This window comes from Schistocerca piceifrons, chromosome 5, assembly GCF_021461385.2.
Source record: "Schistocerca piceifrons isolate TAMUIC-IGC-003096 chromosome 5, iqSchPice1.1, whole genome shotgun sequence".
In the NCBI taxonomy this organism is placed as follows: Eukaryota; Metazoa; Arthropoda; class Insecta; order Orthoptera; family Acrididae; genus Schistocerca; species Schistocerca piceifrons.
In genome coordinates this window covers 315,839,961-315,863,752 of record NC_060142.1, presented here as the reverse complement: position 1 = coordinate 315,863,752, position 23,792 = coordinate 315,839,961, and positions in this window count along the sequence as shown.

Genomic DNA, 23,792 nt, shown 5'->3' with positions numbered 1-23,792 from the left:
TGTTTGAACCTCACCTCATATATAAATAGAATGCAAGTACGGAACTACAGATCATCATCAAGAAAGTGGTTCATGCCTTCAGCCGATGCAATTCTCTCAGAGTTGTTTCAAGATCATCTACTCGTCGCAAAATTTACTCCTCCATATCGATGTGTCAACTGTGTGAAATCCCTAACTACCAAGTCCCTTTTCCGAATCATCCCGTGTTTTTAAGTACTTAGAATAACTAGGTGTACATTTTTTTCTATCAGACATAACGCGGCGTTGCGTATGAAGCGTGGCTGCTGTTTTGTCTCGTTTAACCACCCGTGCTTACAAGGAGACGGTGCCTACTCGTCATCACCGATTTCGTCCAAATTTAAGGTAACTGTATGCAGGGCTCGGTCAGAAGTGAAAATGGCTGAAGTGGGAGCTCCAGAATGCCAAGCATTCAGAAAAAATTGTGTTTCTGGCGCACCTCAGACGAGGCATGAACCTTTTATGTCAGGGGAGTTTCCAGGCGACGGTTGGTGCAGCGCAAAGGGTAGGGAACGTTAATGTGAAGGTGGTGGCTATGAGTCCCTACGCAGAATTTCTAATTTGCATGTCTTACGTTACTTATAGCCAAACAAATCTAATTAATGCTCAGTTTTATTTTACTCTTTTTGAGTCATCAGTCTTCTGAATGAATTGATGCGACCCGTCACGAATTCCTCTCCGGTGCCAACCTCTTTATCTCAAAATAGCATGTGCAGCCTACGTCCTCAATTGTTTTCTAGATGTGTTCCAATCTCTGTCTTCCTCTATAGTTTTTGCCCTCTACACCTCCCTCTGGTACCATGGAAGTCATTCCCTGATTTCCTAACAGATGTCCTATCGTCCTGCCTCTTCTCATGGTTAGTGTTTTGCATAAATTCCTTTCCTCTCCGATTCTGCGCAGAACCTCCTCATTCCTTACCTTACTAGTCCACCTAATTTTCAACACTCGTCTGTAGCACCACATCTCAAAAGCTTCGATTCTCTTCTGTTTCGCTTTTCCCACAGTCCATGTTTCACTACTACACAACGCTGTTCTCAGAACGTACATTCTCAGAAATTGTTTCCTCAAATTAAGGCCTGTGTTAGATACTAGTAGACTTCTATTGGCCAGAAATGACCTTTTTGTCAGTCCTAGTCTGCTTTTGATGTTCTCTTTGCTCCGTCCATCAATGGTTATTTTGTTGCCTAGGTAATAGGATTCCTTGCTTCATCTACTTCGTGACCATTAACCCTGATGCTAAGTTTCTCGCTCTTCTCATTCCTGCTACTTCTCTTTACTTTCATCTTTCTTAGATCTACTCTCAACCCATCTTGAGAACTCATTAGATTGTTCATTCTATTCAGCATATCATTTAATTCTTCTTCACTTTCACTCAGGATAGCACTGTCCTCAACGAACCGTATCACTGATATCCTTTCACTTTGAATTTTACTCTCACTACTGAACCTTTATTTTATTTCCATCACTGCTTCTTCGATGTATAGATTAAACAGTAGGGGTGAAGACAAAATGCCTGTCTTACACCCTTTTTACTCCGACCTCTTCGTTTTTGGTCGTCCAATCGTATATTCCTTCTTGGCTCTTGTACATATTCTATATGACTCGTCTCTTCCTATAGTTTACCCCTATTTTTCTCAGGAGTTTGAACATCTTTCACCATTTTACATGGCTTTTTCCAGGTCGACAAAGCCTATGAACGTTTCTGGATATTTCTTTAGTCTTGTTTCCGTTATCAACCGCAACGCCAGAATTGGCTCTATGGTACCTTTACCTTTTCTGAGGGCAAAATGATCGTCATCTAACACATCCTCAATTTTCTTTCCCAGTCTTCTGTACTTTGTTCCTGTCAGCAACTTGGATGCATGAACTGTTAACTGATTGTGCGATAGTTGTCGCACTTGTCAGTTCTTGCGTTCCTCATAATTGTGTGGATGATATTTTTCCGAAAGTCGGATGGTGTGTCGCCGGACTCATACATTCTACATTCCGACGTGAATCGCCGTTTTGTTGCCACTTCCCTCAATGATTTTAGAAATTCTGATGGAATGTTGTCCATCCCTTCTGCCTTATTTCAAGTCCTCCAAAGCTCTCTTAAATTCTCATTCTAATATTGAATCACCTATTTCTTGTGAGTAGACTCTTGTTTCTTCTTGTATCATATCAGACAAATCTTCCCCCTCCTATAGGCCTTCAAAGTACTCTTTCCACCTATCCGCTCTCTCCTCTGCACTTAACAGTGGAATTCCCGTTGCACTCTTAATGTTACCGCACTTGCTTTTAATTTCACATAAGGTCATTTTGACTTTCTTATATTCTGAGCCAATCTTTCAGACAATCACTTCTTTTTCGACTTCTTCACATTATTGATGCACCATTTCGACGTGCACCTCCTATTTATTTAATTTTTCAACAACTTGTATCTCTGTATTCTGGAATTTCCCTGAACATTTTTGTACTTCCTTCTTTCATCGATCAACTGAAGTATTTCTTCTGTTACCCGTCGTTTCTTCGAAATTTTCTTGTTTGTATCTATGCTTTTCTTTCCAACTTCTGTAATGGCTCTTTTTACAAATGTCCATTCCTCTTCGACTGTTCTGCCTACTGAGCTGTTCCTTACTGTTGTATCTACGGCCTTCGAGAACTTCAAGCGTGTCTCGTGATTCCTTTATACTTCCGTGTCCCACTTCTTTGCATATTGATTCTTCCTGACTAATGTCTTAAACTTCAGCCTACTCTCCATCAGTACTAAATTGTGATCTGAATCTATTCTGCTCCTGGATAAGCATTACAATCTGGTATCTGATTTCGGAATCTCTGCCTGACCATGATGTAATCTAACTGAAATCTTCCCGTATCATCCGGCCTTCTCCAAGTATACAGTCTCCTCTTGTCATCTTGAACAGAGTATTCGCTATTACTAGCTGAAATTTATTACAGGACTAAATCTTCCTCTTCTTTAATTCCTTGTCCTAAGTCCATATTCTCCTGTAACCTTTTCTCTACTCCTTCACGTACAACTGCATACCATTTCCCCATGACTATTATAATTTCATCTTCTTTTACGTATATGTACACCTGTACTATCGTTGTCGGTATTGGTTTGCCGTCGGACCAGAACAACCCTACCACTGGACTGTTCACAGTAACTCACTCTCTGCTGTACCTTGCTATTCATAACGAATCCTACTCGAGTTATACCATTTTCTTCTGCTGTTGATATTACGCTGTACTCATCTGACCAGAAATCCTTGCCTATTTTTCCATTTCACTTCACCCCTACTATATCTAGATTGAGCCTTTGCATTTCCCTTTTCAGATGTTCTAGCTTCCCTATCACGTACAAACTTATGACATACCACTCCCCGACTGGCAGAGCGTTATTCTTTCTTTGATTATTCAATCTTTTTCTCATGGTCACCTCCCTCTTGCCAGTCCACTCCCGGAGATCCGAACCGTGGACTACTCCGGAATCTTTTGCCAATTGAGATAGCATCATGACAATTTTTCAATTACAGTCCACATGTCCTCTCGATACACGTTATGTGTCTTTAGTGTAGTGGTTTCCATTGCCTTCTGCATCCTCATGCCGTCGATCATTGCCGATTCGTCCGCCTTTAGGGGCAGTTTCCCAAAGACAAGCAAGTGCCCTGAACCTCTGTCTGCTCTTCCACCCTCTTTGACAAGGCCGTTGGCAGAATGAGGGTGATTTCTTATGCTGGAAGTCTTCAGTCGCTAATGCTGATTATTAATCAGAATTTAAGCGGTGGCGGGTTTCGAACCCGGGACGGATGACGTTTTGATTACCCGTGAAAGACGCTTCTCACCCCCTTTTTTTTAAAAAAAATATCTTTTTTTGTGCGGTATTTCTCGTTGCCGTTGTCCGGGTTGGATGTCCCATGACACCCGTTGAAGTTCATCGTTGACCCATTTACTCAGCTTTTTTTTTTATTAGAGAGGGCAGCTAACCCTCTGACCGAACATGCTTTTTTTTCATTTTGTTCGATATAGTTCGTTGCATTTGGTCTGGGCGGACGTCACAAGACATGCGTTCAAGTTGATCGTTGATTCCTTGACACAGTTTTTTATTACAAAGGGCTGCTCACCCTCCGACCGAACACGCTGAGCTACCGTGCCGGCGACCTCTAGACCACAGGTGCATCTCACTAAGTTGTTTTTATTAATACTTTTATAAACGGTATGAAAAGACAAAGCAAAGAAAAATTTCGGATTCCTAATCAGTTTAGAGGAATTAATTGTCAGGTGTACACGAGGCCTTCTAATTAAAATTAGATACTTTTATTACTTTACTTTTGACAATTTCTACTTTCTGCTGTGACATTCACAGTAAAAACAGAGGAAGCAATACTTCTCCCGATATCTAAGGCACGCTGTGTCACCTCATTACAGTTGCCAGGTTTCTGCAGAAAATCAAACATGTTTTACATTCATAAAAGTGTCTCTCACATCGTACAGTTTGGCAGTAACGCCTAACGCTTCATTTCACCAAATATTGGAGAGGATAGCTGACGATGCACACTGGAATGTGCTTTGATGCAGTCTGCTTGAAGGCCAAAATAAAAACAAACGGGTTACTAATTCCTCAACGCTTTGCTTACAATTTCCTCTTGGAAGGCTACTTACAGAGTCCTAGTAGACGCTGTAGGCACAACCCTTTCTTGGAAATTTATTTCCAATCTCAAATTTTCCTTTGCCCTTCTCTTTCATTCCATAAAGAGAATCGACCTCACGATCCTGTGGTTACCGTTCTCTACTCTTTTCTCTGCGCCAACTGCTGCCTCCAAACAACGCTGATATAAACGGCTCTTACTTCGCCCGACTCGTGCCAAAAACGCTACATTTTGTAAACGTTCAGCCATCTGGAGCTCCCAGTTCTGTCACATTCATTTCTCGATAATCTCCGCATGTACATAAATCTGGACGAAATCGGTGATGACAAACATGCGTGGTCCCCTTTTTAGAGTAAGTTGGTAACTGCTATAAAATTTCAAAGTCGATTCTGTGCGTGGTGCTGCGCCTTGTGCGACTATCTTTGCGTGACACGTGGCCGGGTGACGGTAGTGCCTTGCAGTGCTCTGTGGAGCGGCAACCAATCCCGATTTAGACAGCATACGCTAGACTGAAAGGACCGGTTTTTGCTTTAGCAAAAGTGATGTAGTAGTTTCTGAACTTGGCGGACGCAGATATAGACAGAACTGCATGCTGCTTTAATGGGTTAGATCGCACCATACCTTTGCACTTAGGGAATGCGTAGCTATTATAATATTCTATATCAATTTACAATAAGTCGTTCTCTTTCTGATGTTTCTAGCAAATTCAACCATTTTATTGGCGCTGGAGTGGACCAGAACTCAGTGATTTGCTACAGGATGTGAGCTTTGTATCCATATGGGCGAGGAGATTCATTTAGTCTTTCATCACCAGTTTTTATAAGATTGCTACGTGGCCTCGATCAGCTGGAAGTAAATCAATTAATGGTGTTAGTAGCTTTATGTTCAGTATTATTTACGGGTGTTGTGAAAAATATCACTATATTGTTCTCTCTTTTTGTGGAACTGCAGTCCACGTGTATGAATAATGGGTACATTTATTTCTGTGCCCATTGCACCAATATTTCAAGAATAACATACGCTGTTACTTCCTGACATCTCCACTGTTGGTGGATTTGCACGTTCTCTGGGTGTGTTCTGTATACTGTTACTTAGTAAGCCCACCTGATATGACAGTTCTGTTTAGAGAATGTTGCCGAGTAAACAGGGAAACTGAAATAGACCTCGTCCAGGTGTGAATGATTTGCTGAATTAAAATAACTGGCAGTCAGTGACGTATCCTCTTTTGTTTATTTTTCAATGTATCCAATATACAGTAGATCTGCACATTATGCAGACTGCACTCACATGCGCATTGCATACATGATTCCTATTAAGGAATAATTCAGCTATGTTAAAGTTATCTGTTGCATGTTAAACATTTTCAGGACCTAACGACTCATGTACTGTTAGTATCTTCATTTATCACAACACAAGGTAAGTAGCCAGATAAAAAAGATCTTTAGTAGTTCCTTTGTGCAAGGTATATAAGAGTATTTAGAATGAAGTCAGATGCGTAATAAATGGGCATAAACCCCCCAGAACGCTCTATAAACATAATGCACAACTACCTTACAAGGATGTCACTTGGAGTAGGTGAGACCGGGTGTTTCCGACATACCAGTCAAGACCATACCATAGTTATCTCAGCTGAGTAGCAATGTAATCAGTGGGACAGAGTTCTGCAGCACAGCGAATGTTGCAAGTAGTAAAGTGCAGAAATTATGAGTGTTATTATCGCGCAAAAATTAATTTTTATTGTATTTGATGTTTTTTTGGTTTATTCTTAGACTGCGGTAAACATTTCAATACCTTTTTAACGGTAATAACTATAACGTAGATAGGGAAAATGTTTTCTGGTACACATTTTGTCAGCATTAGCAAAGCCATTATAGTCTGGGGCCTGTCGTGATGCCTGAGTGGGGTAATATTGACAGATGAATATGGTGCAATGCGGCCAGAGTGTCGATATTTTACCAATTTTTAAACTTCAGTAAAAAGATGTTTACGCTTGTCTTACATTTAATTATCAGATAGTGAGAAAAGGAGAAAGAAAGAAAGAGAGAGGTAAATAATACTGGGTAACTCCTAAAAAAGCCATTAACTTTAGTGAAGTCAGACAGATTACTGAACTGTGTATCACTGGGACTGAATGAACCAAAAATTATACTTAATGTTCGATTAAAATCACATTCAAACAAGAACTAGTGAACCGTGTTATTACATTGGCACAGTTATTCTGTGGCATTTCCCTGGTTGCAGCTAATTATCTATGCTCTTGACAAAAAACAAGACCTTAAACACACTTTCAATAAAATTACCAAAATCGTCGGGGAATACTGGGTTTTAAAAAGATAAACCGAAAAATAAGCTTAAGAAAACCATCAGCAACAAGTATCAACGGAGTTATAGGTCTCAATAAAGCTGAAGTTCATTTGATTTTTGTCCAACTTGAACGCCATTTTCGAAAAACACACTGTATGTATTTCGATACATGTTAAGATAATTAAATGTGTTACTTTCTTAGAACAGGGGTTTTGTGCTACTTGTAGTTCATACTGTTATTATTACCCCGTAAGGGTGTCGATATTACCCAGGTGCTTGGGTCAATACAGACGTGTTGGAGACTTCAGAAAATATTTATATAGCTCTGAAGGTATTCATCATTTTTCGAGTTTGCTAGTAAAGCTATATGTCTAATATTTGTGGGTCACACAGAGTGCCATGAAGTTTTCTGTGTAAGTAACACATTCAAACAAAACTAAATATGTCTTAAGGTATCTGCATTTCCCCACCCTCCCCTACATGAGTTCTGCCCCTTGACTAACACCATTAACTAAACCATAGTAGAATATCTCATCTGCTATTTTTCACATGAGAGAATGGAATTTCGTTCTGCTCTTTACGTTTTTCAAAAACATGGCTCTCAGCACTATTGGACTAAACATCTGAGGTCATCAGTCCCCTAGAACTTAGAATTACTTAGAGCTAATTAACCTAAGAACATCACACACATCCATTCCCGAGACAAGATTCGAACCTGCGACCGTAGAGGTCGCGCGGTTCCAGACATAAGTGCCGGGAACCGCTCGGCCAGTTCTTGGAAAGGAAGAACAACACCTGACACATACACAGAATAAGGGAAGGTTAGCAGAGTGGAAAAATTCAAATATCTGGAGGAATGTATATAAATATGAGGCTCAAACAATGCAACCAACAAAGAGCGAACAGAAAAACTTCAGAAAATGTACAAACTGGCATGAACACACCACATTAAGAAAAACATTTCAAGATAGGTCAAATTCAGACTCTACAGTACAGTTGCACTACATGAAGCTCTCAACGCATCAGAAACGACCCCACTCGGACCATCAGGCATCAGAGAGAAGAAAAATATAACGTAAAATGCTAAGAAAAAGTGTTTGGAGCAGAGACGGCACATGGACACATACACTGAATGAACAACAAATGTAGTACACAGTTCATTCAAAAGAAATCCAGTTGGTTTTAAGATTATTATTTTCAGTTTTTCTATATTTTTCCTTACTTTTTAGAGACAAGTAAATTATCTGTAATATTTTTTCGCCAACTCATAAGAAAAATAAAACCTTACACTATACTCAAAAAATAACTAAATACAAAATGAATGTTCAAAGCTTGAAGTAATAAAATAATTGACAGCCCTCAATATTTCTTTACGTTTTCTATTGGATTGTTTCATATTGTCGAATCTGTTCTAATTAATTACGTTACAATGACATTGTATATGAAACTCTCTTATACAGAAATACTTAAGTAACGCAAGGGTTTGAGAAACTGCACAAACCGGTGGAAATTAATCAGATTTTCATCCATAAATCTTATGTGCATGTGGACATAGTACCATCATGTATACACTGACTGGCAGTTTACTTAAACACAGTTGCATGATTATCTGGCACTTGTATCGCAAACACGGGGCCATAAAATCCAGAGATTATCTCTACAATGCGAGACATTATAATACCGTGTCTCCGTATTTTTCAACGCATGCAGTGCCTCGTACCAATATGACATTTAAAATTATGTATTTGTTGTACACGCCTGTGAAAAGTAACTGGTCCTACTTCCAAATACTTTGCTAAACATCAATAACAACGATAATACTGTACCATAGCTGTTACTAAAACGCAAAACTGCAGAAACGTATATAAAACAATGCGAAAACGTGAAACATTCAAGTTTTGCTATTACCGCAAATTGCAGACAAGCAGTGTCATCCCGAAATCACAAGACTAGCCCCGTTTGACGTCAAGACCATGCGTAGTAGGCTAGGCTTACTCCACAGATACATGTGCTCTATGGCTGCAACGCATATTGGCTGGCTATAATCTACACTGTTATAATCGATCTGTCGCATTCGAAACAGTGTCAAGCTTGTTCAAGTGCAAAATATTGTCCTAGCTGCTACAAGCGTAATGAAAATGTAAACTTTTAAATTTACCCGTTATCTAACTGGCCTCAAATTTCATCCTGACACTTCCTTAACTATAAATGCAGTACTACAGGGCTATTACAAATGATTGAAGCGATTTCATAAATTCACTGTAGCTCCATTCATTGACACACTACAGATACGTAGAAAAACTCATAAATTTTTGTTCGGCTGAAGCTGCACTTCAGGTTTCTGCCGCCAGAGCGCTCGAGAGCGCAGTGAGACAAAATGGCGACAGGAGCCGAGAAAGCGTATGTCGTGCTTGAAATGCACTCACATCAGTCAATCATAACAGTGCAACGACACTTCAGGACGAAGTTCAACAACGATCCACCAACTGCTGACTCCATTCGGCGATGGTATGCGCAGTTTAAAGCTTCTGGATGCCTCTGTAAGGGGAAATCAACGGGTCGGCCTGCAGTGAGCGAAGAAACGGTTGAACGCGCGCGGGCAAGTTTCACGCGTAGCCCGCGGAAGTCGACGAATAAAGCAAGCAGGGCGCTAAACGTACCACAGCTGACGGTTTGGAAAATCTTACGGAAAAGGCTAAAGTAGAAGCATTTCTTAAACAGTAGATTGGAAAACCGATGGATTGGTCGTGGTGGAGATCATAATCAACAATTCATGTCATGGCCTCCACGCTCTCCCGACTTAACCCCATGCGATTTCTTTCTGTGGGGGTATGTGAAAGATTCAGTGTTTAAACCTCCTCTACCAAGAAACGTGCCAGAACTGCGAGCTCGAATCAACGATGCTTTCGAACTCATTGATGGGGACATGCTGCGCCGAGTGTGGGAGGAACTTGATTATCTTCTTGATGTCTGCCGAATCACTAAAGGGGCACATATCGAACATTTGTGAATGCCTAAAAAAGCTTTTTGAGTTTTTGTATGTGTGTGCAAAGCATTGTGAAAATATCTCAAATAATAAAGTTATTGTAGAGCAGTGAAATCGCTTTAATCACTTGTAATAACCCTGTACTTCGGCATGTTCCAGCTTACTATCTATTCGTAGGCGTTAAATGAGATGCTCCTCACATAGTCCTCGGATTTGGATTCAATATCACACTCGTGTCTGCTGTGAGTTATGAATACTTTCAAATTCGTCCAAATCATCTCGAAAATCTTGAAAACACTATACAAGTTTCTGCTCCAGTTCTTCATCCTTATCAACAGTAATGTTATACACTTCATTTCTGAGACGACTCCAAACAGAAAAACCCAAACTACTTGGATGATCTTGGAAATCAAGAAACTCGTCTTGGCCGACCACACTGGAGCGTTAAATCTCGTCTTACACCAGCAGAAAAATGTCCTGCTGTCCCATCAAACTTGTCGACATTCTCCAACCGTGCGCCAAAGGTGAATCTGCAATCTTAATCAAAAATTTTATTTTTCAAATACATGTGTACAATCTAGGACAATATTTTATACTGATTTCAGTGGCAGCTCATAATCGCACATTCACAGTTATATCACAAATAGCTCGTTTAGGCATACATACTCCGCAGCTCATGGTCTTGCGGTAGCGTTCTCGCTTCCCGCGCACGGGGTCCCGGGTTCGATTCCCGGCAGGGTTACGGATTTTCCCTGCCTCGATATGACTCGGTGTTGTTGTGTGTTCTGCATCCCCATCACGGTTGGAGGAAGGCAATGGCAAACCACTTCCGCTACTACCTTGCCTAGTAGGCGGTGCGGGTCTCCCGCATCGTTCCCTACGCTCCACAGAGGATGGGACCTTATCATCATCAACACTTACTGGTACGCTTCTCCTATTATCGAATGCTGCAACATGTGTCCATTAGTTATGATACACGCTGTATAAGCTATTATAGTGTTTTAAATCTATTAACAGCTTGAATTTAGCCCTTAAACAAGCAAATCATTTACAAATAGTTTGGCAATTGTCTCGTTCGACACCATTACGATGGATGGAAATTTGATCTTTAAATACCACAATGGAATTTTAAGTCCTCCCAGCTAGCCTCGCGGTCTAACGCGCTGCTTCCCGAACAGGAAGGCGTTCCGGGCTCCCGGTACGAATCCGCCCGGCGGATTAGTGTCGAGGTCCGGTGCGCCGGCCAGCTTGTGGATGGTTTTTAAGGCGGTTTTCCATCTGCTTCGGCCAATCGGGCTGGTTCCCCTTATTCCGCCTCAGTCACATTGTGTCGGCGATTGCTGCGCAAACACCGTTTCCACGTACGCTTACACCATAATTATTCTACCACGCAAACATCTGGGGTTACACTCGTCTGGTATGAGACGTTTCCGGTGGGGTCCACTAGGGGCCGAACTGCACGATAACTCTGGGTTCGGGGTGGGGCGGCGGTGGTGTGGATGGACTGCTGTAGCCTGTTGTGGGCTGTAAACCACTTAGGGCTATGGCGGGCGAAGACTCTCCGTCGTTTCTAGGTCCTTGGTTTAATACATACATGGAATTTTAAGCTATGGTCACGTGCTTGCAGAAAATAGTAACGAGTTAAGCAGGGCCTGCCTTCGTGCAAGAAGACAAGTTTTATTAGTGTAGTCTCAAAATATATTTTATCATAGTATAAATAAAAACGATTATATATATATATATATATATATATATATATATATATATAATCGTTTTTATTTATACTGTTTGTGCTTTGTGGCACGCAAAATAGTTTTCCAAACCAAAGCCTCAACAAAAATTTACCAACGTCCACACAACATTTAAAAATATAAAAGCACCAACAAGACATTTAGATCAGGCAAATAAAAACTAAGTGGAACTGAGAGCAGATCAACTTCAGTAATGGTGGGCCCCGAAGAAAGGGAAATGTGACACTATTTTACTGGAACAAATAGTTTAAAGTTTATTTTTTAAAAAACAAGTTCAATTCAGGCGTTGCCATGACATCCATATGTTGCAGGCATCATGCTGCAATTAATTTAGACTTGTGACTGATTCCTACAGCAGCCACAAGCCACACATATATAATTAATTATTTAACAAAAATGGTGAAGTACATTTGTAGTCAAACAAAGTCTGATCTCAATATATTCCTAACGTACACAAAATTTGTATGTATATATTGCAGAAACAATAAAAGAGAAAACACATAAATGCTGCCTTAACCATGGTAAAACGTGTTGGGAGAAATTAAAAAAAAAAAAAAGGAAGAAGAAGAGAGAGAGAAGCTGTGTTAATGCAAGAAGGCAGACCAGTATTTATTCATTATTACTATCATTAGATATGAATGACCTAACTGATATCCACTTGAAACCTCATCAGTCTAGAAGCATACCCTCCAAGACGTTTTCTTCAATCCGAGCTTTGTGACCTCCTTCTAGACAGGTCGTTGAACCCCGGACATAAAAGAGAGGGCAGCCTGCCTGATGAGCGAGATTTGTTTTCTCCCGGGGACGGAATTTTCGTTGAGTCGCGGCGCCGCCGCCTCCCACACGTCACTGACGACGGCGCCGTCGGCCGCGCGCGCCCCGCCCCGTCACCGGAGCGTAAACAGCGGCCGGAGAATTTTAACAACCTGAGCCTTTCGGTAAACGAAACAGTGGTGCATTAAACGCCGCCGGAAGTCTAGCCGAAGAGATATACTGTGCTGGGAAAATAAGCTGTCGCGGCTGTGCGCCGGCGGCACAATCAGAGCTCTCTGCGCTCCTGACAGGCCGTATACCAGCCGCGGGACGAGACAAGGCGCTCTGCTGTTTATGGCGGTCCGCCTTACGGAGGAGCTGCCCCGGAGAAAGTGGCTGCGACCGGCGGCCGGCTGAATCACGCATAGCGTCATTGAGGGCGCGCCGTAATAAGATTGGCGAACACCGCGCGCCGCGCTTCCTGGCGTAAATCCGACGCCCCTTAACCTCTGTTTATGAACTGGCGGTGCAGTGAACGTGGCACTTAGTTTCTACCGCTAGGTAACATTTTCATAGACAAAGCTGCTTTACACTGCGGCTATTACATGCAAGCGTATACATTATCCGGTCAAAAGTATCCAGGTGCCACCATGTACCATGTATTTGAACACTAGACGTCACATGAGGCGGATCCGCTGGAATAAAAGGAGGCAGGGAGTGTTTTGTTGTCAGTAGGGAAGCAGTAACAACAGAATGCATCAGTCGGGAAAGCTCCGTGTGTGGTATCACGTATCGAAACCCGTCACAGGCGTCAAAGTTGACAACGGAATTGTAAGTTTCCATCAGGCGCCGATAGCGGTCGTGCAGGATCCGTCGGACCCAATGGAGCATACCTGCTGGCCAGACTGAAGCAGCTCGGTTCCACGAACGTCCTCTGCAGCCGCAGTATAGGACGGACCGGTGGCAGCCAGACAGCCCACGCGCACTCGGACCCTCTTCACTACATTACGATATGCAGACGCCATCTAATCACGGCTCTCAGACCATCGTTCGTCATTAAGAGAGCCTCATCCTTGTTGTCACTGAGAGCTGGGCTGTTTTTCTACATTTACATCTACGTTTATACTCCGCAAGCCACCCAACGGTGTGTGGCGGAGGGTACTTTACGTGCCACTGTCATTACCTCCATTTGCTGAGGTCATCAGTCCGCTAGAACTTAGAACTACTTAAACCTAACTAACCTAAGGACATCACACACATCCATGTCCGAGGCAGGATTCGAACCTGCGACCGTAGCGGTCACGCGGTTCCAGACTGAAGCGCCTAGAACCGCACGCAACCCGACCTGGTACGGATCCCAAACTGATGAACAATACGCAAGTATAGGTCGAACGAGTATTTTGTAAGACACCTCATTTGTTGATGGACTACATTTTCTAAGGACTCTCCCAATGAATCTCAACCTGGCACCCACCTTACCAACAATTAATTTTATATGATCATTCCACTTCAATTCGTTCCGTACACATACTCCCAGATATTTTACAGAAGTAACTGCTACCAGTGTTTGTTCCGCTATCATATAATCATACAATAAAGGATCCTTCTTTCTATGTATTCGCAATAAATTACATTTGTCTATGTTAAGAGTCAGTTGCTACTCCCTGCATCAAGTGTCTATCCGCTGCAGATCTTCCTGCATTTCGCTGCAATTTTCTAATGCTGCAACTTCTCTGTATACTACAGCATCATCCGCGAAAAGCCGCATGGAACTTCCGACACTATCTACCAGGTCATTTATATATATTGTGAAAATCAATGGTCCCATAACGCTCCCTTGTGGCACGCCAGAGGTTACTTTAATGTATGTAGACGTCTCTCCATTAAGAACAACATGCTGTGTTCTGTTTGCTAAAAACTCTTCAATCCAGCCACACAGCTGGTCTGATATTCCGTAGGCTCTTACTTTGTCTATCAGGCGACAGTGCTGCATTATTTCTAATAAGTCTTCGTACGCCCTGAGAAGTACAAGTAAATCTTCTGTTTACCGTGCTAACCTGTTCACTAATCATTTCTCTTCGTCTCCAGCTTTCCTATGACATCAGTTGCCGCGCCACTCTGTAGCGCACGAAATCGTACACAACACAGTGACTTCTAATGTTGACTAGTCGTTGGGTGTCACCTGAATAACCAATTTATCACGAATATTTCGACCCTTCTAAGGCTGCCCAAGATCGTGAAATGGAAACGCAAAGGAACAACCACTGACAAACTAAGACCAGGCAGAACTCATGTAGTAATGGACAGGGACTGTCGAGAACTGCTGAGGGTTGTTGTATAAAGCGCACCAAATCAGAGGGACAAATCACTTTTGAGTTCCGAAATGCTACCTGAAGTCCAGGTTCTGTAAGTAGGGCGTTAAAAAGAAGGGGGTAAAACGGTCAAGCACCACCTCATATCCCTCACACTCCTGTAGTAAATGCTGAACAGAGACTAGAAGGGGTGTAAAACATAGCGCTACCGGATACTGAATGGCTGGAAACGAGTGATTTGGACTGACGAATCACGATTTACGCTGTGGTGAATCGATGGAATGTTTTGGGCTTGGAGAGTGCCTGGAGAATGCTACCAGTCATCATGTCTAGTGCCAATAATGAATTACAGAGGAGATGATGCTACAGCATGGGGATGTTTCTTGTGGTTAGGATGTGGTCCTTTTATAGAGATTAAGAAACGCAAAATACGGAAGGATATAAACACATTTCAAATATTGTGCACTGCATGCAATAGGGGAACAGTTCGGAGACGACTTTTGTCCGTATCATCATGGCAAGGCAACCTTTAATAAAGCTGTGAGGCTACGGCTTGTGGACAGTAATACTGCTTAGATAGACTGATCTGCACAGAGTCCCGAGTTGAACCCAATGGAACACCTTTGGGATGAGTTAGAACATGGACTTTGCTCCAGACGCCAGCATGCAGCTTCGCTACTTTCTCTGGTTTCAGCTATTGAGGGAGAATGGGCTGTCACTCGTCCATAAACATTGAAGTACCTCATCTAAAGTGTCCCACGCAGATATAAAGCTGTCATAAAAGCGAAGGGTGGGAAACTTCTCCGTAATTTCCATAAACAGGTGTACACATATTTTTGATCAGGTAGTGTAGTCATATCGCTGCCTCCAGCCCACATCAATATCGTGTTGCCACTGGGAGACTGAATCTAATCGTTGAAGGGAGCATTTGCTGTCAGATGCTAATAGATGTTGATATGTGCTCACGACCGAACGTACTGACAGCAAGCGCGTTATGCGAGGCTGCATCGAGGGGAGGACGAGATAGGTCCCCGCGAAGATCAATGGCACAGGGGCGGGGGGAAGGGGGGGGGGCTCAAAAACCAAGGAAGAAAGACGCTTTAAGAGTTAACCGGGAAAGTTTAATAACGTAAAATGTTGTTTTCCTCTGCCTACAAGAAGAAGCCTTTCCCTCGGCTCACAACGGCAAACGCAGGCTGTTGTGAGAGCGTTATTCCTACAGTATCATTTCGTCCACCTAGCATCATAAATAAATGAGTACTGCCAGCAGACGTCCATCGCTACAATAGATTATGCGGCAACAGCAGCCACGATTTATATAGTCGTAGTTCCCACTCGCATAGCTCTCTCGTGTTCAATAATGGAGATCTTTGTGCTACTTCGCCCCGATATTACAAGGTCAGAAAGATGGACGCGTAGGTGCTAATGCAAGTATCCTGTTTTACCGATGGGTTTTTATATCTGCCGATTGAGGTCTGGAGGCAGAAGAGACGGTGGGGAACCACGCTGAAAAGAAGGGGATGTGTATTTGAGTTTTAACTGCAACCATTACTTGTAAGTTTCGGTTGGAACCGTCTGATGGAAAATGAAAAAGTATTTGAGACATTCCCCCTCTAGCTGATAAATAATTTTACAGTTGTTAGTCGATGTACCTATCGACAAAGTTCACCCAGCTAGCCGCGCGATCTAATGCGCAGCTTCCCGAGCGGGAAGGCGTTCCGGTCCCCGGCACGAATCCGCCCGGCGGATTAGTGTCGAGGTCCGGTGTGCCGTCCAGCCCGTGGATGGCTTTTAAGGCGGTTTTCCGTCTACCTCGGCGAATGCGGGCTGGTTCTCCTCATTCCGCCTCAGTTACACTATGACGGCGATTGCTGCGCAAACACTGTCTCCACGCACGTGTACACGATAATTACTCCACCAAGCCAACATTTTGGGTTACACTCGTCTAGTATAAGACGTTTCCGGTGGGGTCCACTGGGGGCCGAACCGCACAGCAATCCTGAGTTCGGTGTGGGGCGGCGGTGGAGCGGGTGGACTGCTGTGGCCTGTTGTGGAGTTGTGGACCACTGAGGGCTACGGCGGGACGAAGCCTCCTAGGTCCCCGGTTCAATACACACAATACATAATACACCTATAGACAACTATACACTATAAGTCTAAGTTGAACCATCGTGTAAACAAACGTAGGAGGCAGGCCACACTCTTCTGCTATTTGTTTCGTTGCTATTGTAGTGTGAATGGAACTCTTAACGCATACTAAGCATCGGTAGTCTTACTTTTCTTCGCTACTGTGCTACATCGTACTTGTGTCAAATCTGACTGAACTATCGGTTTCATTGTGCTTCGTACTTACTTAACAAAATCATAAAATTTGCTAAATCTGTGTCGAAAAATTTTTCATAAAAGTAGTTTTACGCGAATCGCGAGAGGGGCGCGGGAACAGGGGATAGGGAACAAAGACAACAGACTTGGCAGTTCTGCACGGATGCAGGATCAGCTCGTGAACAATACCCCTTGCCGGGTGTCTGGGACCTGTTTAGACGACAAGGTTCTTGAACTACAAGAAAACCATTTTGGTGGACATAGTAGGGTTGTCATCTTCCAGACATTTTTTTTCTTTTTTTAATATAACTGGGCAAAGTAATTTTTATTGGTCCTACGTGAATTTGAAATTTTTCCAGTGGGTTCAGAAAATACCCCACGTATATAGTACGTGACTTTCAATGTTATACTTCAACTTCGTTACGAAAACAAAAAATCACAAACAATACTCCTTCTCAACCAAGACTCATATGTCCGCTGTTGTAACCAATTCATAGAAAATACATTCAGGTAAATGGCTGGAATAAATTCACAGTTAGGAAGTGCGTTTTGTATAAGTAAGGCGTGGTATTATTTTATTCGTAATGGATCGTGATATACGCTTTGAAAGGGGCTACATCCTCGAGCAGATTTTAGCAGATATATGTAAGAGTGATAGTGATAATGAATCAGTTTTTGGAAATGGGGATGAGAGTGATGCTGATAATGATGTGACCGGAAGATGTACAGGTCGGCGATGCGGTGGGGTGTTAACGAATGCGAAGAAGATAATAATGATATTCAACAAATCAGTGCGCCTACTCTTGTATCTAGAAGTGTACAGACAACATATGACATAGTACCGTCTGATGTGCGCAGGCAGGGTTCCAGGAGTATAATACGTCCAACTGTACATATTCCGCGTTACCATAGGCCAAAAATACGGACAAGAGCAGACTGTCTCAAACTTTTTATCACCTATCACATGCGAGAGTAATAGTAATCCAGAGGACAGTAAAATTCTACACCCATGTTTTGAAAGCTAGATTGAACTTGACTCTACATAACTAAAGGCATTCTTTGCTCTACTAATAATTGGTGGTTTACACAAGATACATGGGAAACCTGCGTGCGAATTTCAATTAGGTGAGTATGACTTACCCTTGTTTTGAGTCACAATGAGCTTTTCAAGACTTGCGACTTTGTCATTCCCCTCCAATTCGATGACAAACTCAAAAGAGAAAAAGAAAAGCAGTTTCTGGATCAAAAGTTGAACCTATATGGGCTGTGTCTGAAATGTTGAGTGATGAATGGATTTCGTCTTTATCCCTTGGCGTTATATTACAGATGACGAGCACCAGTGTGCTTTCAGGGGACGGTGTCCATTCAAGGTGTACATTCCTCCAAAATCTGGACAGTATACGATAAAAGTTTGAGCTGCTGTTGGCTGTGAGACCATTACCTCATAAATACACAACTTTATACAGGTACAAGGAATCTGCTGATTGAAAGGAAATGTACCATGGGAAACGGGTGGTACATGAGTTGGTTGATCACATGCTGGTAAGTAGTAGGAACATTTCCACTGATCATTTTTTTTACATTTTTGCAACTTAATTATGGCAGGCAACAATGGAGTTTTAATTTCAGAACTGTGCATTGGCCTCACAATAAAGCATTATTATTTTTGTGAAAATATTTTACATTTTATTGCCATGCAGTTGTTAGAATCACTTTGTGGTCAAAAAAGAATCCACAACACATAGCATGTTTTTCAAGACCTGACACCATGCGAGGAATATAATCGTTTTCAAATGCTTCCATTCGTTGTGTAGAGAGTCATCTTGAGATATCGATTATATCTAATCCTTCTGGAATAACTGCATGAACTGTTTAACAAATACTGTTGACTTTCGAGTAAGTGTGTTGCATCGTGTCATAGAGATTAGCAATCACCAGGGCTGGGACGGTTTCGGGAAACGTGGAGGACGGAGAGACTTAGTGTCTTCGTTTGAACTTTCTTTTGAACTTTCACGAGTCGATGAACATTCGGTTCGTTATCCTGTCGTGGATGTACCCGCATCCTGACCACTAGACATGCCCTCGTGAACACGAACTGTCTTTTGTGTGTACTGGTCCAGAGCTGCCATGAAATTCTTGAGGAAACTGATTTTCCTTTTAATTTCATTTTAAGAGGATGATCAAGCCATGTGTGTTTTCACAGTGATAGTTACACTAACGTATTTTAGTGTGTTTTAAGCTGGCACAATGGCAAAACAAATACAGTGTGAGCCTTTTTCTCCGTTTTATGTATGGGCTTCACCTGCTATGATAGGTGCATTTTATCTGTTTAGCATAGGGATTGATTTCTGGCGCTATGTTCTGTACTTCATGTTCAACGTGCGAGACGGCAGCCGAGAGACTTGCTTCCAGAGCGACCTTCAGCCGACCCACAGAACTGGCAGTTAAGCGACCGTGTGCCGGAAGTCTGTGAAAGCAAGATGGACCGACTGCGTCATCAGAAGTGAAAAATTAGAAAGCCTATTCTAATTCAAATGAAATATGTTGGTTGCTTTTAAGACGCTCTTGTGCTTTCATCAAGTAACATTTAACAACCCAACTTTGTACAAGCTTATGCAAAGTGCTTTTATAAGAATATAGTTATTGCACGAACAGTGTAGTGCTACGGTGATTTATTATAAAGTAATCTTTTTATTTACCAAAGTGTGAGTCTTAAGTAGACAGTATTTTCTTGAATTTTATTTAATTATCATCTGTCAACGTAAGTGAATCAGAGAAAAGAGCATTTTTTTATACTCGAAAGGAAAATAATTTGTTACGCGAAATTTTACAACAGAGATAGTGATGGGTTGGTTCGACTTTACGACGACGACCACATACCAGAGCAGAAGTGTTGGATTATGAAAGATCTCGACGTATCCTCCGAATAACTGTTCTAAAGGAACCTGGCATGAACACCAACTAATTTAAAAATTCAATGAAAGCGAAATCGTACAGAAATATACAAGCAAATTTCGAAGCGTCTGTATAACCAATATCGTGTCTGATCTTCAGAAACCGCTCGAAAATATATCATACCTCGCAGGATGAACTTTGGTTCTTACAAGACTCATAACTGAACGAATAACTGAATGAACATTTTCACATTTCTTGTGCTGATAGTACGTCTCTCATAACAAAGACAGTTTTTAAAACCTATCAACAAAAATGTGTGGTATATGCTTGCACAAAGCGGTGTCGTAGTATCGTGGAGTGGACGAAATGCTGAATTCACATAGCAAAAATCATTAAACGTAGACTGTGACATCAAGATAATGCCCGTATCTCGATGGACGGTGGGAATTAAAAATACTACGACGCCACAGCGCGCGTAACATCAGAACTCTCTCCTTCTACAGCGTGTTCCGAAAATATTAGTTCAAATTAGCACAACAGTCAGAGAATATCAAAGCAGGTATAATTAGTTAAATTTCTGATACTAGGGATGATTAACGCTAAAGGCTGTTCAGCATGCTAATTACAACAGTGGCATTCACAGAAGCTATTCGAATGCGCGACCACGCAGTACATCGTCGAATCATTGATTGTTGTGTCCGTTCGAAGATTCCTGGCATGTCCGCAATGGTACCTGGAGCGGCGGAAGTTCTAGCGACGAGCTCTTCTTCTGTTTCCACAACGGTTTCATACACCAGCTATTTCATATGTCCAGAGGAACAACTCTAGACGCATGACGTCACGCCACAGGACAACTTCGGCCGATCCATTGATTCCCGAAGGTGGCTTTGACGTGATACCTCACTCCTATGCTGAAATGAGCTACACCCCGTCACGCTGGAAGTACATTCCGTGTCTAATATTCAGAGGCACATCCAACCAGTACGGACATCCGTCAGTACGCAGACCAGTTTTAAATGTCAGTACGAATTCCCGGTCAGAGACACTGACACAACAGCTAAAAGTCAGCACCACGAAAAGAAATGTTTCCTAAAATTACAAGTTAATTTCAGAGACCACACGTGCTTATCGAAGTATATTTGTTTTAATGTTCTCTACTTCCGATATTAATTTGAAGAATAGTTTCGGAAAACACTGTATACCTACACAGAGATTTTACATTTCCTTTTTTAGATTTTCTAGATTCTGTGCACATTCAAACTTCTAGCTTGGCACTGTCCGACTCGTGGAATGTTTCCCTTTCTTTGGTTTTCAGCCTTTTCTTCATGGCATCTTTCGGAGGCCTGAATTGGGAACTAATACGGCACTTTATGCGAAACGAGTGACAATGACACTTCTTTTCGATTAAAGATCACACTTCTTGTGTATCCACGATTCGTATCCCTAATGGAGCGTATGTGAACCAATATTTTTTGTTGTTGATCAGTCCAGATTGTTTCACCTTTAGGGGTAGTTTCTCGACCCAGTAACATAGTAAGGCGACCTGAAAATATTTCTGCCATTCCAGAATCTTTGAAAAGGCATTTCGGTAGAATGAGGGTGACTCATTATACCGGAAGTCATCGGCCACCGTTTATGATTATTTTTATTACAAATCGAATCACTAGTTAGGTCGGAACCCAGGACACAGAGCGTTTTGAGTAATAGTCAAAGGCGCTACGCATACATCAGATAGTAACGTCTCACTGAACTAAAACAAAGGCGTATAATGCAGTAGTAACATGAGTGGTAATATCTAGCACTGCGACCAACTGTGACCGTCAGAATCACAAATGTAGATACTACTATTACAATTTGAACAAGAAATCTGACAACTACTTTTGCCCCAGTGGACACGATACATCTTCACTTAGATCTACTTTTAAATTTCACAGGGCACATTTCGGTTTGTAGTGGAAGGTATTTCATGTCTCACCTCAAATTCGCCTTTTCCAGTTCTAAGAATGGTACGCGGAAAGAAAGATTGTCATCAAGTTTACCTAGAAACAGACTCAAATATTTTTGGTTTTACGGTCAGTTTCTTCTCGCTATGGTCCGTACTTGGGCTGTACAGCATACAAAATAATTTCGAGGTGCTCTGCGGTGCGTTATAATATGAATTGAACGTTAGTGATTTTGCCTACAAATTAACTGGACCGTCCTGAGTGACGAATGAAACTTGGATATACCTGTATATTTGACAGTACTACAGAGAAGAATATCCTGGACTCAAGACTATAGTTTTAGTGGAACATTTGTTAATGGCGGGAGGTAGTACGACACAGCAAATAGTTTACTAAAAAACGGACTGTCAGGTGTATCGTAGACGATCTCTTAGTGGAAATATATATTACGCTCCTGCTATGCATACTGAAGTAATTCTCTGCTTGCCTTTAGTTTTAATTTAATACATATAAGCCAGGAGGAGTTTGTTAACACAGATGGCATGGGTATAATCTGTAAGAGTTATATTTTAGCTGGGGAAACATTTTTTCCCTCAATCCACGATCTTGTTAAAGTGATACAACAGATGTCAAAATTCTATATCGATACGAATAAAACCTAAATTGCATTTTCGGGGCGACAGATTAAAAAGCCGCAGCACTCTTCTGTGGCCCATTGGAAAACATGATTGGAGGTTTGAGCGAGAAAGACATGGCTGAAAGACTTGTTACGCGTATGTTTCGACAGTAGCTGCATCAAAGCTTTACAGAGTCTCTGCAACGGAAATTTATGAGTAATATTGCCATGTCATCCATATCTACTTCTCCAACCACACGCCGTAATCATTAAAAAGTAAATGGTTTAATCTGTCTAAAAATAATTGGTAAAGGATGCTGGAATTTAAATTTGTAGCATGCTCCAATTGCCATGGGTGATGTTCAGTGCTTGTTACCAGTCGTAAGACAACCGGAAACCTTTCTCTCTTGATGCACTTGATTTCTGGGAAAACCGAGGGAAACCTGGTATCCAGAAACTATATAAAAAAGTAATCTTCAGGCTAGATGGCGATCGGAGCAAGACCATCGAATGTTACTACCTTATAAGTCTTGAACTGCTTGCTAAAGTAGATAACGGGGAAGTTCAAGCAAGCGATTAAAAATAAAAAATAAAAAGCTGTAGGAAAGCAAACTATAAAATTAAATTGTCACTTATAAGGATTATGGGCATCTACCTGATGAGAAGTAGAGCGTTTTAACACCTTACATGGGAACGAAAATTATGTAAGCAGAATGAAATGGTGAATTGCTTTAATTCTTTACTGGTTAAATAGATGTCTCTGTATGTTTACATGCCAACAGTCTCTGATCATCTGTGTAGTGTGCACGTGTTGAAAACCAGCTCCGTTTTAAAAATCGCAAGTACTTTGTACAAAACTGTTTTCGATGCTACATAATTTTTGTATGCTGCATGTATTTGTAGATGTTACTTCAAGTAGCGGAGTCCGCGGGGTATTTTATGATATATTCTGCCTTCTTATACTGCTTATGTATACATGGAAGAACCCTGGAGATACTATAAGGTTTCAGATAGATTATATAAAGGTAAGATAGAGATTTAGGAACCAGGTTTTAAATTGTAAGACATTTCCAGGGAAAGATGTGAACTCTGATCACAATCTATTGATTGTGAACTATAGATTAAAACTGAAGAAACTGCAAAAATGTGGGAATTTAAGGAGATGGGACCTGGATAAACTGAAAGAACCAGAGGCTGTACAGTGTTTCAGGAAGAGCATAAGGGAACAATTGACAGGAATGGGAGAAAGAAATACAGTAGAAG